Source organism: Uloborus diversus, chromosome 4, assembly GCF_026930045.1.
Source record: "Uloborus diversus isolate 005 chromosome 4, Udiv.v.3.1, whole genome shotgun sequence".
In the NCBI taxonomy this organism is placed as follows: Eukaryota; Metazoa; Arthropoda; class Arachnida; order Araneae; family Uloboridae; genus Uloborus; species Uloborus diversus.
In genome coordinates, this window is record NC_072734.1 from 23,550,575 (window position 1) to 23,566,960 (window position 16,386).

Genomic DNA, 16,386 nt, shown 5'->3' on the forward strand with positions numbered 1-16,386 from the left:
CACAGAGGTATATATATATATATATATATATATATATATATATATATATATATATATTACTCGTATATACAAGTGTATGCGAGCATAAATATGTTTTTTAACGTACAAATACAAATGTACCTCTGTACACGAGTATACTCGGGTTACACGTGTCTGTTCGCATATTCTCTTGTGTACACGAACATACTCGTACATACTTGTCTTTTCTCGAATATGCTCGCATAAAATTGTATGTACAATCTTAAATACAAATTCTCCTCTCTGCACGAATATACTCGGGTTAACACGCATCTATATGCATATTCTCGTGTGTACACGAACGTACTTGTATATACAAATACTTTCTCGTATATGCAAGCTTAAATATGCATGAACACGTAGAAATACAAATGTACCTCTTTACACGAGTATACTCGGGGTAACACGTATCTATACGCATATTTTCATGTGTACACGTACATACTCGTATATACACGTATTTAGTCGTTTATAAACGCATATATATGCATATACACGTAGAAATACAAATGTGCCATCGTACACGAGTATACTCGGGTTAAACAAGTATCTATATACCTATTGTCGTGTGTACACGTACTTACTCGTATATACACGTATTTTCTCGTATATGCATGCATCAATGTGTGTATACACGTTTAAATAGAAATTTACTTCTGTGCACGAATATACTCGGGGTAACACGTATGTTTACATATATTCTCGTGTGTACATGAACATACTTGTATATACACGTACCTTCTCGTTTATGCACGCATAAATATCTATATACACGTACAAATACAAATGTAGCTTTTTACACGAGTATATTCGGGGTAACACATATCTATACGCATATTCTCGTGTGTACACGAACATACTTGTATGTACACGTGCTTTCTCGTATATGCATGCTTGAATATGTATATACACGTCGAAATAGAAATGTACCTCTTTACACGAGTATACTCGGGGTAACACGTATCTATACGCATATTTTCATGTGTACACGTACATACTCGTATATACACGTATTTAGTCGTTTATAAACGCATATATATGCATATACACGTAGAAATACAAATGTGCCATCGTACACGAGTATACTCGGGTTAAACAAGTATCTATATACCTATTGTCGTGTGTACACGTACTTACTCGTATATACACGTATTTTCTCGTATATGCATGCATCAATGTGTGTATACACGTTTAAATAGAAATTTACTTCTGTGCACGAATATACTCGGGGTAACACGTATGTTTACATATATTCTCGTGTGTACATGAACATACTTGTATATACACGTACCTTCTCGTTTATGCACGCATAAATATCTATATACACGTACAAATACAAATGTAGCTTTTTACACGAGTATATTCGGGGTAACACATATCTATACGCATATTCTCGTGTGTACACGAACATACTTGTATGTACACGTGCTTTCTCGTATATGCATGCTTGAATATGTATATACACGTCGAAATAGAAATGTACCTCTTTACACGAGTATACTCGGGGTAACACGTATCTATACGCATATTCTCATGTGTACACGTACATACTCGTATATACACATATTTACTCGTTTATAAACGCATAAATATGCATATAAACGTAGAAATACAAATGTTCCAACGTACACGAGTATACTCGGGTTAAACAAGTATCTATATACCTATTGTCATGTGTACACGTACTTACTCGTATATACACGTATTTTTTCGTATATGCATGCATCAATGTGTATATACACGTTTAAATAGAAATTTACCTCTGTGCACGAGTATACTCGGGGTAACACGCATGTTTACATATATTATCGTGTGTACATGAACATACTTTTATATACACGTACCTTCTCGTTTATGCACGCATAAATATCTATATACACGTACAAATACAATAGTAGCTTTTTACACGAGTATACTCGGGGTAACACATATCTATACGCATATTCTCGTGTGTACACGAACATACTTGTATGTACACGTGCTTTCTCGTATATGCAAGCTTAAATATGCATGAACACGTAGAAATACAAATGTACCTCTTTACACGAGTATACTCGGGGTAACACGTATCTATACGCATATTTTCATGTGTACACGTACATACTCGTATATACACGTATTTTCTCGTATATGCATGCATCTATATGTATATACACGTTTAAATAGAAATTTACTTCTGTACACGAGTATACTCGGCGTAACACGTATGTTTACATATATTCTCGTGTGTACATGAACGTACTTGTATATACACGTACCTTCTCCTATATGCACGCACAAATATGTATATACACGTACAAATACAAATGTACCTCTTTACACGAGTATACTCGGGGTAACAAATATCTATACGCATATTCTCATGTGTACACGTACATACATGTATTTTCGCTTGCGTGCACGCATAAGTATGTGTTTTCACAATTAAAAGCAAATTTACCTCTGTACACGAGTATACTCGGGGTAATACTTATCTATACGCATACTATCGTGTGTACTCGTACATAATCGTATATATGTATTTACTCGTTTATAAACCCATAAATATGCATACACACATAGAAATACAAATGTGCCTTCGTACACGAGTATACTCGGGTTAAACACTTATTTGTCTTGTTTACATGTACTTACTCGTATATACACGTATTTTCTCTTATATGCATGCATCTATATATTTATACACGTTTAAATAGAAATTTACCTCTGTACACGAGTATACTCGAGGTAACACGTATGTTTACATATATTCTCGTGTGTACATGAACATACTTGTATATACACGTTCCTTCTCCTTTATGCACGCAGAAATATGTATATACAAGTACAAATACAAATGGAACCTCTTTACACGAGTATATTCGGGGTAACAAATATCTATACGCATATTCTCGTGTGTACACGAACATACTTGTATATACACGTACTTTCTCGAATATGCACGCTTCAATATGAATATGCACGTCGAAATACAAATGTTCCTTTTTACACGGTTAGACTCAGGATAAAACGTATCTATACGCATATTCTCATGTGTACACGTATATGCACGTATTTTCGCTTGTGTGTACGCATAAGTATGTGTTTTCACAATTAAAAGCAAATTTACCTCTGTACACGAGTATACTCGGGGTAACACATATCCATATGCATATTCTCTTGTGTACACGTGCATACTCGTATATACACATATTTACTCGTTTATGCACACATAAATATGTATATTCACTTAAAAATTCAAATATACCTCCGTACACGAACATACGCGGGATAACACGTTTATAAACATATATTTACGCACATAGTCGTATATACACGTATTAACTCGTGTATGCTTGCGTAAATATGTACATACACGTCGAAATACAAATGTGTCTCTGTTCATGTGACATTTATATTTTACGAATTTAATCTGAATTAAAAATTTAATCAAATTAATTTGATTACTTTTAATCTGATTACTTTTAATCTGACTAAATTCAATTTGATTAATTTAATCTGAACTAAATCAATCTGAACTAAATTAGTTTTTTTAATCAACTAACGCGTTAGTTTAAACTAACGTTAATCTTCGTCTGCAATTGAATTAAATTTTTAAAATATTAGTCGGAACTAAATGAGAGTCAGATTACTTTAGTCGATTGAGGATTTAGTTGATTAATGCCCAACACTGCCAACTGAATATTCAGTGTATCACTAAAGCGTTATTTTTGCTTCAATCTATATTAGGGTGGTCCTTATTTATAAGGAAAAAAATTTTTTTTCGAATTTTTTAGAAATTATTTGCCAGAATGTACCTTTATATAAGACATGAAAATATAACAAGTTTCAGCTCAATCGGTTAATATTAACACGTGCCGCATCGACGCTGAAGTTGTGAGATTCAATGTAAGGCAGTTATTACCTATAAGAACGACAATGTACGCTCGACTGTAAACATAAAATTACGCATTTTTTTTAAATTTTAGTATAAAAACATACTAATTAAAATGAAAACGTAAAATAAAGATATAGTTTATCCTAATACTATATTTTTTATTTATTGAAATGATACATCCACTTCAGATACATATTTTGGATTTAAGTAAGCCTCCTTTTGTGGCGACTGGGAACTCTCTCCGGTACTCCTGAACAACCTGAATAAAAAAAAATAATATTGAATGTGTTTTCTAAACCTAGCCTATATAATGTGTTCAAGAAAAAAATAACAAAAAATTAAATTTGTTTATACATACCTGTATCAAAAATTGTTTTTGATGTTCATTTTTCGTCATTTTTTCATTGTAATCCTCAATCAACTTGACTCCTCTTTCTGCAATATCATTTGTACATTTTAAGGTTGAAATGATATTTTTTCCTGTGCGATAATCCTCTCTGTTTTCCCAATTCAGCGGATCGTCCTGAAGAAATTCAACACAAATACCGAATCGTTTAAATAACTGAAGTGAATTGGCGGACAATAATTCAGTTGGTAGATCTTTTTGAACAAAATTTTGGACATCTCGGATTTGCAACGATAGTTTTTTCTCAATGACTTCTGTCTCTTCATTTTCTTCTTCTTTTTCATTCACAGTTTCTATGTTTTTACTTGCACATTCCATAATTTTTTGAGCCATTCTAATTTTTTCAACTCTCTCAATTCTATCGTCAAATATTGCCATGGCAGCACACTCTTCACTTAGATACCATAAATGGTTTAAAAATTTTGTTATTGCAATGGTTGCAATGTTTTCATTAATATTTTTAAATTTAACCAATTTTCTCAAAAAATATATATCATTTAGGGGAGCTCCTGTAGTATTCGTTGCTGAAAACCAGGCCTCTACATAACAGTATACAACGAAAACGCAAATTTCTGCATTCAGTTTGGAATTATCCTTTCTCATTTTCATTTGATCGCGAAATAAAAAAAGTTTTAAACAATAAATCGCTTTAGACATCCATCTCGCTAAATGATATGCACCGGGGGCCCTAAAACTCACATTTGTTTTATCTCCCAAAAAAATGAGCGTCAATTGCAAAAACTCTTTGTAGTCATCACGTGGTTGCTCTTCTGCAAGTTTCTGTTTCACAAAATAAATAATTTCGGGCGCTACATCTTTCAGTGCATTATAAACGGCTTCATCGCTGGTATAATCTAAAAATTTCATTTTATCAATATTCTTCCAGTTTTCTTTAAGTGCTTTGAATTGAGCAATTTCAGGGCCGGATGTTACAATTGCTTTTGTCCTCGTGAATACACCAGCCAAAACGACCTCAAATATATGGTGTCGGCATGGAAGCCACAAAATATCTCGCCCTAACCTTTGTTGAAGCAGAACTGCAGCTCCTTTTATACGTCCAGTGTTTGATGCTGTAGTATCAAAACAAAAGGCTTGAATTTTTTCGGTTAAATTCCATTCATCAGTGATATGGAACACAGCAGAGCAAACTTCCGATCCTCCTGATGATGCAATTCCAGGTACTCCTAATAATTGTTCAAAATCTAAACCAACCGCGATCACAGGAAGCCGATCAATTTTCTCATTTTTTGTGATATCAGGCAATAATTTGGAATCCCAATGCACTTCAATAAAATTTGCATCATTTCCTACCGATTTTATTGATGAATATTTTATTTTCCGCAAAATCTCTCTATTTCTTTTGATAGACGATCTATTGAGAACAAACTCGGTGATATCTATATTAAGAGCTTCTAGGACGGCAGAAATAATATGCATTGCATCCCTGTCACTCACTTTACATTTGTCCAAGGCAGCGGCCAGGCGAGGTGTCATTAACGTCTTTCGTCCTCTCTTGTTTGAAGATGGACCCTGTTGAGATTCCGATATGAAATATATGTCATCTTCACTGTTGTCTTGATTTATCACTTTTTTCTGTGAATCTTCGTGTTCTTTATCTTCCATTTCAAAATGTCCAATCGAACAACTAGAATTTTCCAACAAATCTTCTTTTCTTTTCAACTCTGCAGCTGTGCGTTCTTCTTTCCGCTTTTCCTTACGTAATAATTTGATATCTACTCCCAACATACAACCTACTCTACCTTTCTCCCTTTGCTTAATTAAAAATTCTCTATCTTCGGCGATTTTAATCTCATTTAACGCATTTAAGGTGGCAATATCGAAAAGGTTGTCTAAAGCTTCTTTAAAATCATTTTCTTTTTCTCTCTGCCGTTCAGTATCTCTATTTTTAGATTTTTCTAAATTTCTGACATTATCGTACAAAGATTTTAATTTCGAAATACAGTTTGAACGGTTTTGAACTGGGATTCTTGCTTTTTTCCAAAAAACGACCACTTCATCAATAACTAAAGCACTGCTGTCATTAAGATTTAAATTTACCACTCTCATGTTATAAAAAAGTACACTCAAAACATCTCGTTTACATGGTAATTTACTACCGCAGATTTGATTTTTCATCACTCCAACTAGATAAATATTGTTCCGCAAAGTGGACATTTCAGCACTTTTATCAATTACTTATATAGCACGTCTTTTCTTATGCACTTCAAGTACGAAACTAAAACGAATGTAGCATTGAACAAATAATATGTAAAAACAAAATTGACTTGTCGAGACTTGTAGTCGCGCTTGTAGCGAATTCGAACGCACTTGGCGCCGACTCGTCGTAGCATGTTAGACAGTCAGATGCATGAAACTTCAAGGCCAATGCGGCACGTGTTAATATTATCGGATTGAGCTGAAATTTTGTATTTTTAATGTTTTGGTGTAACTGAACAAAATTACAAATAATTTTGAAAAAATATGAACTTTCGAAAATAAGGACCACCCTAATCTATATATTAAATAAAATTCATAATTTTGTTAATTTATTGCAAATTGTATTCCTCTTCGATCTTTTCCTGAATACCTGGTAAATTTATCCATTTTACCACAATGGCAGTGCCGACGAGAAGCCATGTCAGCTTAGTCGGAAACTAGAGACCCGTCCTTTGAAAGGGCCCGGCTTGGAATCGCAGTTGACAAATTACCAAGCTAAATGGGGGGATGGGGTCCGGCGATAAAACCGACAAGTGGCTTGCCTTAGCTCACGGCTGCCCTGCACCCTGTGTGGATCAATCGTACCTTTTTTTGTAAAAACTTCTAGACAGAATTAGTACGAATATACTATTTGTTCTTCTCATTGAAGGAATATTTTACATCAAATTAAAATGCAGTAAGTTAAATGTTTGATCTTTTGTGAAATATTGATTATAAGCATTTCAAATGAATGTGTTTTCTTTACCAGACTCCTGTCTTGAATCCCAATTTTCAAAACATTGCTGTATATTTCATTCAGTATAAATTTTGCACGAAGTAAAACACTGCCATTATTGTTATCAAGAACTCTCTCAGTTTTCTGATAGGAACTTCAAATTTTACTGACTGGTGAAATATGGTTAGTCACACTTGGGGGGGGGGGGGAGACTTGTGAAAATGGCATGTTTTACATAACATTAATCTTGAAAAAATCTCAAATAATAGCAGTCCCAGTACTCGATCTCTTGGACAAATATTTGGAACAATGAGATTTATGTTTCTCTGGTCGAAACTTCTTCATTTGAGCAGCTGTTTTATGTAATTTCATCGTTTTCTTTTACCTTCGAAAACATATTTTGAATTGTTTAGTCAAACTTCATTATTGCAAATCGTTATATTGTTCTTTAAAATATGATACTTGTCCTGGCTTTTTTAATCATGTTCATATGTGTCCCAGGCCTGTTTATGTGTTCTCCCCAAAAAGGGCACATATGTAAGCAATTAAAGACATTTTTTAAAAAGTCCATGACACAAAGAAAAGGCTACCTATTTAATCTTGGAGATATTTTGGTGCTGCGAAATTGATAATATTTTTTTGAAAAATAAAGAAATGTAAAAAATTGTCTCCATGTGTCCCTTTCCCTCCTTACAACTAATGAAAAGGAATATTTGGGTATTTAAAAACTAGCAATTATATCTCCAGATTTGCCAAATCATCAGCTAAAATTTGCTGACTATGGGATTTTGACTAATTATTCTCTTCGGGGCATTCTGATTTTTATAAATGTATGTAGTTTTCTCGTGGCAAAACTTCAAGTAAGATGCAGTGCACATATAATAACATACTTATGTGTTCACTTTTTAATTGTTTTGATTTTGTCCTTCCTTTTGTAATCAAGTATTAATTCTATTTCGAAAATATCCTACTTTTCGACTCTTAAAAATGTTCTACGAGTTCTATAAATTTCATGCCATCTTTTTAGTTACGTTTGTTGCACAGCATGATTACATTTGCACTGATTATTGTTAACTATTTTGAGAAGCTGTTTTAAAGAAATGGTTTAAAATGTAAAAACATTTCTTTAAGGTCTTTGTATAGAGACCTCAAGTTTGAGGTCTCTATACAAAAAAGAAAAAAAGGAAAAACATAACTTTTGTGTTTAACATGAGGCTTGAAATATACCTGTGCAGAATGTTTATTCTGATAATTATTGTAGGATTTTTTACCTTTATCGAAACAAAGTTTGCTTGAATAATTTATTTTTTGCCTGTGGATTGCCAGATGATTTCATGTGTTTCATATGGCTTTATTTCAGAATTCAAATTAAACAAAACTATTTTGCATTATATAGCTTAACTGTAACTTAGTTTGGCTTCTAGCAATAACTTGTTTTCATTATTCAAAATATTAGCTCCAATTATATAATATTTGTCTCCAATTTTAAAACTGGTTATATTTCCATAAAATAATTTTAGTCGACAATTTTAAAATAGTATTCTTGTTTGTTGACTTTACTTTGAGCTCTGGTTAAATGTATTAGCAAATATAGCATGTCCTGTTCTTTATTCTTATGTTTTTTGTTGTTTTTTTTTTATAGATGCCTGTCATAGGGTGTATAAGGATATATGGCAGCTGACATCAAGAAATAATGTGAGTTTTTGAGTACATTATTTTAATTTCTATTAATAAACTTCATAAATAGGATTTTTTAAAGCTGGGTTGTCAGGTTTTTGACTAGTAACAGTCTTTCACAGTGTAAACTCTTGCACCTTTAGTCAAAAATGTTTACCATATCTTAGTAACCGCAACCTATCATCTTTCCCAAGTTTTATTGAATAGCTTTATATAAAGTATTCAGCAGCAGAATAATTACTTCCCCTCTTATTTGCTTTAAAGTAAATATTCATTTTCAATTTACTTTTAGGGGTGAAATAGGTATGCATAGATAATACTTAAATGTATTTAATATTTGGCAAAAAGCAGTTAAAGGTAAAAATGATTGTTTTTTTTTGTTTTGTTTTTTTAATAAGTGCATTAATTATAAATACTTCTAAGTTAATTGGACTGACTAGATAATAAATAATTGTGAAAATAACATTAAAAAAGAATATCATGCACTTGTATATGAGGTTAGCTCTTTTTGAAAATCTTATGTATACATCCCACTTAGCATGTAAGTTAAATTAATGCATTTGGGCTATGTCAAAAATATATGCTAGCTTGAATTTTTAAAGAAGAAAAGGGGGGAAACACAAATTTTTGAGTATGCATTGAAAATCAGATTTTAAACTTGTCACTTCATTTTACTTTGAATTCTTATCAAGTTTAGACTAACCAATTACCCATTAAACTTTTTTTGTGTCTTGATGAATGCATTTTAAACCCAATTTTAAGAAAATATTACCACATTTTACAAAATTTCCATGCTCGGCCTGAACTGGGTTAAAACTGTCTTATTAAGTAAAGAATAATTATTTTTATGCTAGTGTTTAAAATTATTATTATAGCTCAAAATTAATTTTAGATAAGTGTTTTTGAGATTTAAAGTTAGTTTTCTGTTGAATTTTATGCAAAATACCGAGCTGCTCCTCAAATTCACCACAGATCAGGGTTGAATTTTGGACTGTCTAAAACTGGTTTCGGACAGAACAGGCGGTTTTTACCGTCTAAAAGTACCCTAATGTGTCAAAGTATGCTAAAGCTAAAAGTGTAATCAAATCAACTCATATTTACTGCAATATTAATAATGCATAAATAGTAATAAGTTTTAATTAATGAATATTTGTATTTTCTCTGAAAGGTTCATTAATAAATATTTTACTTAAACAAATTGCCCATAACTCTATTATGCAAAAACTTTCTTAGTAACAGTTGGTAGAGATATGAAAAGAAATTCACTTCACAACCAAGACAACTAGTTTCAGTTCCATTTATAACTCAGAAAAATCTAGATTAGAATTAGCTGTATCATTCAGTTACATATATTTTTATACTTGAATGTTCACCATTGACTGAATATTCAATATAAAACATAACTTTGATGCATTTTTTTCTGTTTTTGATATTTTCTCACAAAATACAATTTCTCAAAAAATGTAGTTTTGGACAGGACAGTAAAAATCGTGGTTTTTACTGTTGTGTCCAAAACCTTGCCAACCCTGCTACAGATGCTTGTCAAATTGTTTCTCCAAGGTTGGCAACCCTAACCCTGACGGTAGGTACTGCTGTACAGCATGACTTAAAAAAAAAAATCAATGTTAGTCCACTTAGTATGTTATCTTTAAAGTCATTTTATTCAAAACTTGCATCTGTCCACTTACATCCCTTCGCTTCTCACTGCTTCATATGATGTACTTCTAAAAGAAGCTTCGCACTGTTTATATTTGCTATCATCTGAAAAATTATATTTTGGTACTGGGATTTTAAACTATTCATATTAGCTGAGACTTGTTGATTCTATTAGAAGGCTTAATCTGCTTTGCGCCCAGAGTTTGGGAACCTGTAAATCAGTTTCTGATCTTGTAAAAATGATCGCTTATGTTAATGCCACAAGACCATAATGTTTAACGGGTCTAGTTTGCATTTCAGTGCTAGCGATTATTTTTGCATTAAATATTTTTGAGAATACAAGGCTAATTTTTCTTTTAAAACATGTTTCAAAAGTGAAAACGTCTCCAAAAGTAATAAAACTTACCAGCAAAGATTCTTCTTCATTTTTAACAGAAGTAAAAAATAGAAATTGTGTGGTAACAAAAGCTCTCCATTGAAAAAAGATTTGAAAATAAATGCAAATATAACATTAAAAATATATTTCTCTTTAAGTTAACATTAGCAATTGGTTGTTTTCAAATAGCCCCTTTAATGTGAGTAGGGTTCATAACTGGGGAACTATAGTTTATGCCTGTCTTTAAGACTACTGTTAGCAGAATTCTTTAATGAAAGTCAAACTTATAATTTTTCTACAATGCTTTTTTTTATTTTAGGACACAAAGACATGAAGAAAAGTGTGAAGAATTGGTGTATTATAATATTTTGTAAAAACTGTTGGACAATTTGTTTGTAATTTTTGTTAATAAACAGTCTGTATTGATTTATTAAAACTGTCTTTTTAAACTTATTTTGTGTTTGCTAATAATAGGGTTACCACAAAGCTGAAAAGTCTCCGTAGAGTAAAAGTTTATTTAATTGATGCTTGTGCCATATTTGTATATCATAGAAAATAAAACGTCCAAAAAAAAAAAAAAAAAAACCTAGTAATTTATTCTCCATGTAATTTAGTTTGAATTGCACATTTTAACAAGTGTATTTTATTAAAATAATAGCAAAAATTAACATTTCTGGAGAAGTCTACTGTATCAATTCAACGTTATTCAGTACAACTTGTACAATTTGACCTATACAATACTTCCTGTGGTCAAATTTGTTAGAAGGTCGCTATGAGACCGTGAACTAAATGCCAGATCAATATCCAAAAACAAATTAGTGAAACCTGTATAAGTTGACCACCTGCGGTGCATTACTTTAGTTGTCAACTTAAACAAGTGTTAACTTACAAAGGTTGATTTATATGATAAGGGCCAATTCTGTGCCTGAAAAAAGCGGTCAACTTAGACAGGTGGTCAACTTCACAGGTTTTACTGTATTACATTGTGTAAACTGGGATATAAAATTTTGAAAAGGTTTTAATCCTTTATTAAAAAACAAGTGAGAATTTGTTTAGAGAAAAACTTTTATAAAATTAGCAGTAGTTTAGCTTTGCGTTATAATTTCTGCAAATTTTCTGAAAACATAAAAGTTATGTGGTATCAAATTTTCGTGAATCAGATCAAAGGTTAACTTATTGCAAACTATTACAAACTTCTCTTGGATGCATAACATAAATATTCATTGTTTAATTTAATTATATTTTTATAGGTGTAAAATATTTTTCTACAGTTATTGCTAAAACTAAAATAATGGTTTGCTAGAAATACTACTAATTTTGAGACCTGATTTTTTTCAAAGGAGTGTAGTATTATAAATTCAAATTTTTAATACAATAAAGTTTGTGTTAGATTACAAATATTTCTGCAATGAATACAATAAAAGTATTCTAGTTTGCAGTGGGTTCACAATACTTTTTGTTAAAAAAATGGCTACTTATTCACTACTTTGTGGAAAATTTGGTACGACAAACTTTTCTATTAGTTTGCAGAAAATTTTCAGAATTTGATGCACCTAAGCAAATTTGCAATGAACCTGCAACAATTTGATATGACTTGCAGGACAAACTTGCTGCAAGTTCAGTTCGTGGAGACTACAAGGCTTGCATCAGACTTGCAGACTTGTCGCATCCATTTTGATGCAAGTTTGCAGAATTGCAAAGCAAGTTTGCTGCAAGCAAAAAAATGCTGTGCAAATTTGATATGAACTTGTAGCAAATTTGATGTGGCAAAGCTCAGTTTGAATACGGTTTGAAGCAAATTTGTCACAGCAAAGCTTCAGTTGCTTTGAACTTGCAGCAAGTTTGATACCACAAAAATGACTTTCCTACTGGTTTGCAACGAACTTGCAGCAAACTTGATAAGACTTGCAGGACAAACTTGCTGCAAGTTCACTTCGTGGGGAAAGCAAGGCTTGCATAAGCTTGCATCTCGTTTGCATCTGACTTGCAGACTTGTCGCATCCAATTTGATGCAAGTTTGCAGAATTGCAAAGCAAATTTGTTGCAAGTTTGCTGCAAGCAAAAAATGCTATCTGGGGGGCTACCGAAAGTGATGATGGTTTATTATCTATTGCTGGGTATAATTTGTTTAGACAAGATAGAGCAGGTAAAAGAGGTGGTGGGGTTTTATTTTATGTCAGAGACACTTTAATTTGCAATGAATTGGTAATTAATGATAAACCTAATGAGATTGATATGATTTGGCTGGAGTTGATTAGTAATAAGGGCAAAAAACTACGTTTGGGGAATATTTATAGGCCACCCAACTTAAGCCAGGGTCAAGACGAACAGATGTTTAGTATTATTAGTGACATTTCTAGCAAGGGGTCAGTCATCATAATGGGAGATTTTAATTTTCCAGGAATTGATTGGAATAATTTTTACCATAGTAATAGCAGAGAAGAGGATTTTTTGAAAGTAATTGGTGACTGTTTCTTAGATCAAATTGTAACTCAGGGTACTCGACAGGACGCGATTTTAGATCTAGTTTTCTGCGACATGGAAGGCTCTGTTCAGGGGTTATGTGTAGGGGAACACATTGGAGATAGTGACCACAACAGTAGTAGGTTTGGGATTAAATTTGATATGCACAATGTGGAGAATTTTAGGTTTGTGCCCAATTTCAGAAATACTGACTTTGTGGCACTTCGGCAGAGTTTGAAAGCAGTTTTTTCTTCTGGATTGGACAATAGCGATGTGAATCCTCAGTGGGCAGAGTTTAAGGAAAATCTAGCGAATACGGTTAGGGATCATGTTCCTTTTAGGAGAAAGGGTGTCAACACTAAAATTTGGCCAATGTGGTTCTCCAGGGAAACTAAAGACGCTCTAAATTACAAGCAAGCTGCTTTTCATAGGTTTAGAGAAACAGGTCACAGTGCAGATAGGCTCCAATATTGTAAGGCAAGGCGTAAATTTAAGTATTTGGTACGGATTCAGAAAAGAGAGTTGGAGCAAAGACTGGCAGATAACATAAACAGGAATCCCAAGAGGTTTTTTGCATACGCTAATTCGGGGAAAGTTCGAAATAGTCATATTGGGCCACTGGTTGATGAGCACGGAATTTTATTTCAGGACGATAGTGATATTGCTAATGTTCTTAATAACTTTTTTTCGAGTGTTTTTAACGATAACTGTATCTCAACAGTTGACACCAACAAGACACAAGCTATAGTACAGCTTGAGGACTTTGTATTTTCCAGGGATGACGTTTTACTTCATTTGAAAAAAATTAAAGAGACTAAGGCTCCGGGGCCAGATAATATTTATCCGAAAATTTTAGTTGAATGTGCAGAGGAATTAGCAGATGTAATCGCAAACATTTTCAATGCTTCTTATAATTCGGGGACAGTGCCAGAGGACTGGAAGCTGGCTAACATTACACCGCTCTTCAAGAAAGGGTCTAAAGGGAGTGTGGGAAATTATAGACCTGTGAGTCTAACTTCGATGGTTTGCAAAATTTTTGAAACATTGATAAAAATTAAGATAGTAAATTTTCTAGAGACTAATAATCTATTGACTAGTTTTCAGTACGGTTTTAGGAAAGGTAAATCTTGTGCAACTAATTTATTACATTTCTATGACAAAGTTACCATGGCTTTGGACAATAAGAAGCCTGTAGATGTTGTTTACGTTGATTTTCAAAAAGCTTTCGATAAGGTACCGCATGTTGCTCTACTTAGCAAATTAGCTGATATAGGAATAGGAGAGAAAACTTTCATTTGGGTAAAAAATTGGCTGACCGGAAGGAAACAAAGAGTAGTTGTAAGGGGAAATTATTCTAATTGGAGTGAGGTCTTAAGCGGGGTTCCTCAAGGATCAGTGTTAGGGCCTGTTTTGTTCATTGTCTTTATGAACGATGTTCACAAAAATATTTCTGGGAGCATGAATTGTTTTGCTGATGATGTCAAAGTTATGGGGACTGTAGAAAATGAAGAACAAGCAAATCAGCTGCAAGAGGATCTAGATCATATTACGGAGTGGGCTGATAAATGGGGTATGGCTGTTAATGTTGGGAAATGTCAAGTGCTACATTTAGGGCATGGAAATAAGTGTACAAGTTATTATTTGCAAGGTTCAGTCATTAGTCAGGCAGACAAAGTTACTGATCTGGGGGTCCTAATAAGTCAGGATTTAAAGTTTAGCCAACAGTGCAGCATTGCTAGCAACAAAGCCAATAAGATACTTGGGTTTATCAATAGATCTATTTCAAATAAATCTAAAGAAGTTCTTCTGCCCTTATATAGAAGTTTGGAAAGACCTCATTTGGAGTATGCTGTTCAGTTTTGGTCTCCTTATCTTAAGAAAGACAATGTATTGGAAAGGGTTCAAAGGCGGGCTACAAGGCTAATAAGTTGACTTTCCCACTTAGATTATGATTCCAAGCTTAGAAGGCTAAAAATGTACAGTCTTGAGCAAAGAAGAGACCGAGGGGACATGATTCAGCTGTTTAAATTTATTAAAACGAAAGATGTTACGGGGCTAAAGTTTAGCACTGAAAACAGGACAAGGGGTCATTGTTTTAAGCTATTTAAATCTCAGGCTAACATGGATATTAGGAAAAATTATTATTATAGCAGGGTAGTGGAACCTTGGAACAGTTTACCAGAAGAGGTGGTAATGAGCAAGGGAGTAGATAGTTTTAAGAGGGCCATTGATCTTCACTGGGGATTGTAAATTGACTAGGACCAGTCTAGCTGGGCCCAGAGCCTGTTGCTGGTCGTCACTTTTGTATTTGTATTTGTTGCTAGGGTAAGAAATTATTTGCAACAGATTTAAACTGTTTTTTGGATGTTCGGGTTTTGCTTATTTTTTTCGTTTAGTTTTACTGTACTATTAAGGGGGGGGGAGTGCAAACAGAGAGGGCTTCTTCTTTATCTGTAAGGTCGTTTAATTACATAGCTTCAATCAATAGAGTAAAAGGAAATCTGCGTAAAGTAAAGAACCTTAGAAGCACAGCAGTCTTTTTTTTAACTGCAAATTTAGGTTTGATACTTTTAACTTGGGGGGGGGGGGGGGAGAGAAGCACAGACAATCGGTGTGTCATTAGTTTTGCACTTTCATAACAGATAATCTGTGGATAAGTAGCAGGAAATTACAGTAGTATGGGTAAAAAGGCGGATGCAAGATTTTGCATTGAAAAAAATTGGAATAAATAGGAAAAAAAGGAAAAATTTCAAAAAATTTTTAAACATAGGAAAAAATAGGAGGTCTATGGACCCTGCTAAATACCTAATTACAATAACTTGGCATTGGAATTAGACGATGTGAATGGAACTGATTTATACACTGAGTTAAAAGTTTTTGTAAATTTCATTTCAGAAACTTGAACTTCAATACTAGATAACACTTAAATATTTGTTTGAAAACAGTTTCCACGATGCATGAAATACACCACCAGCTCAGTC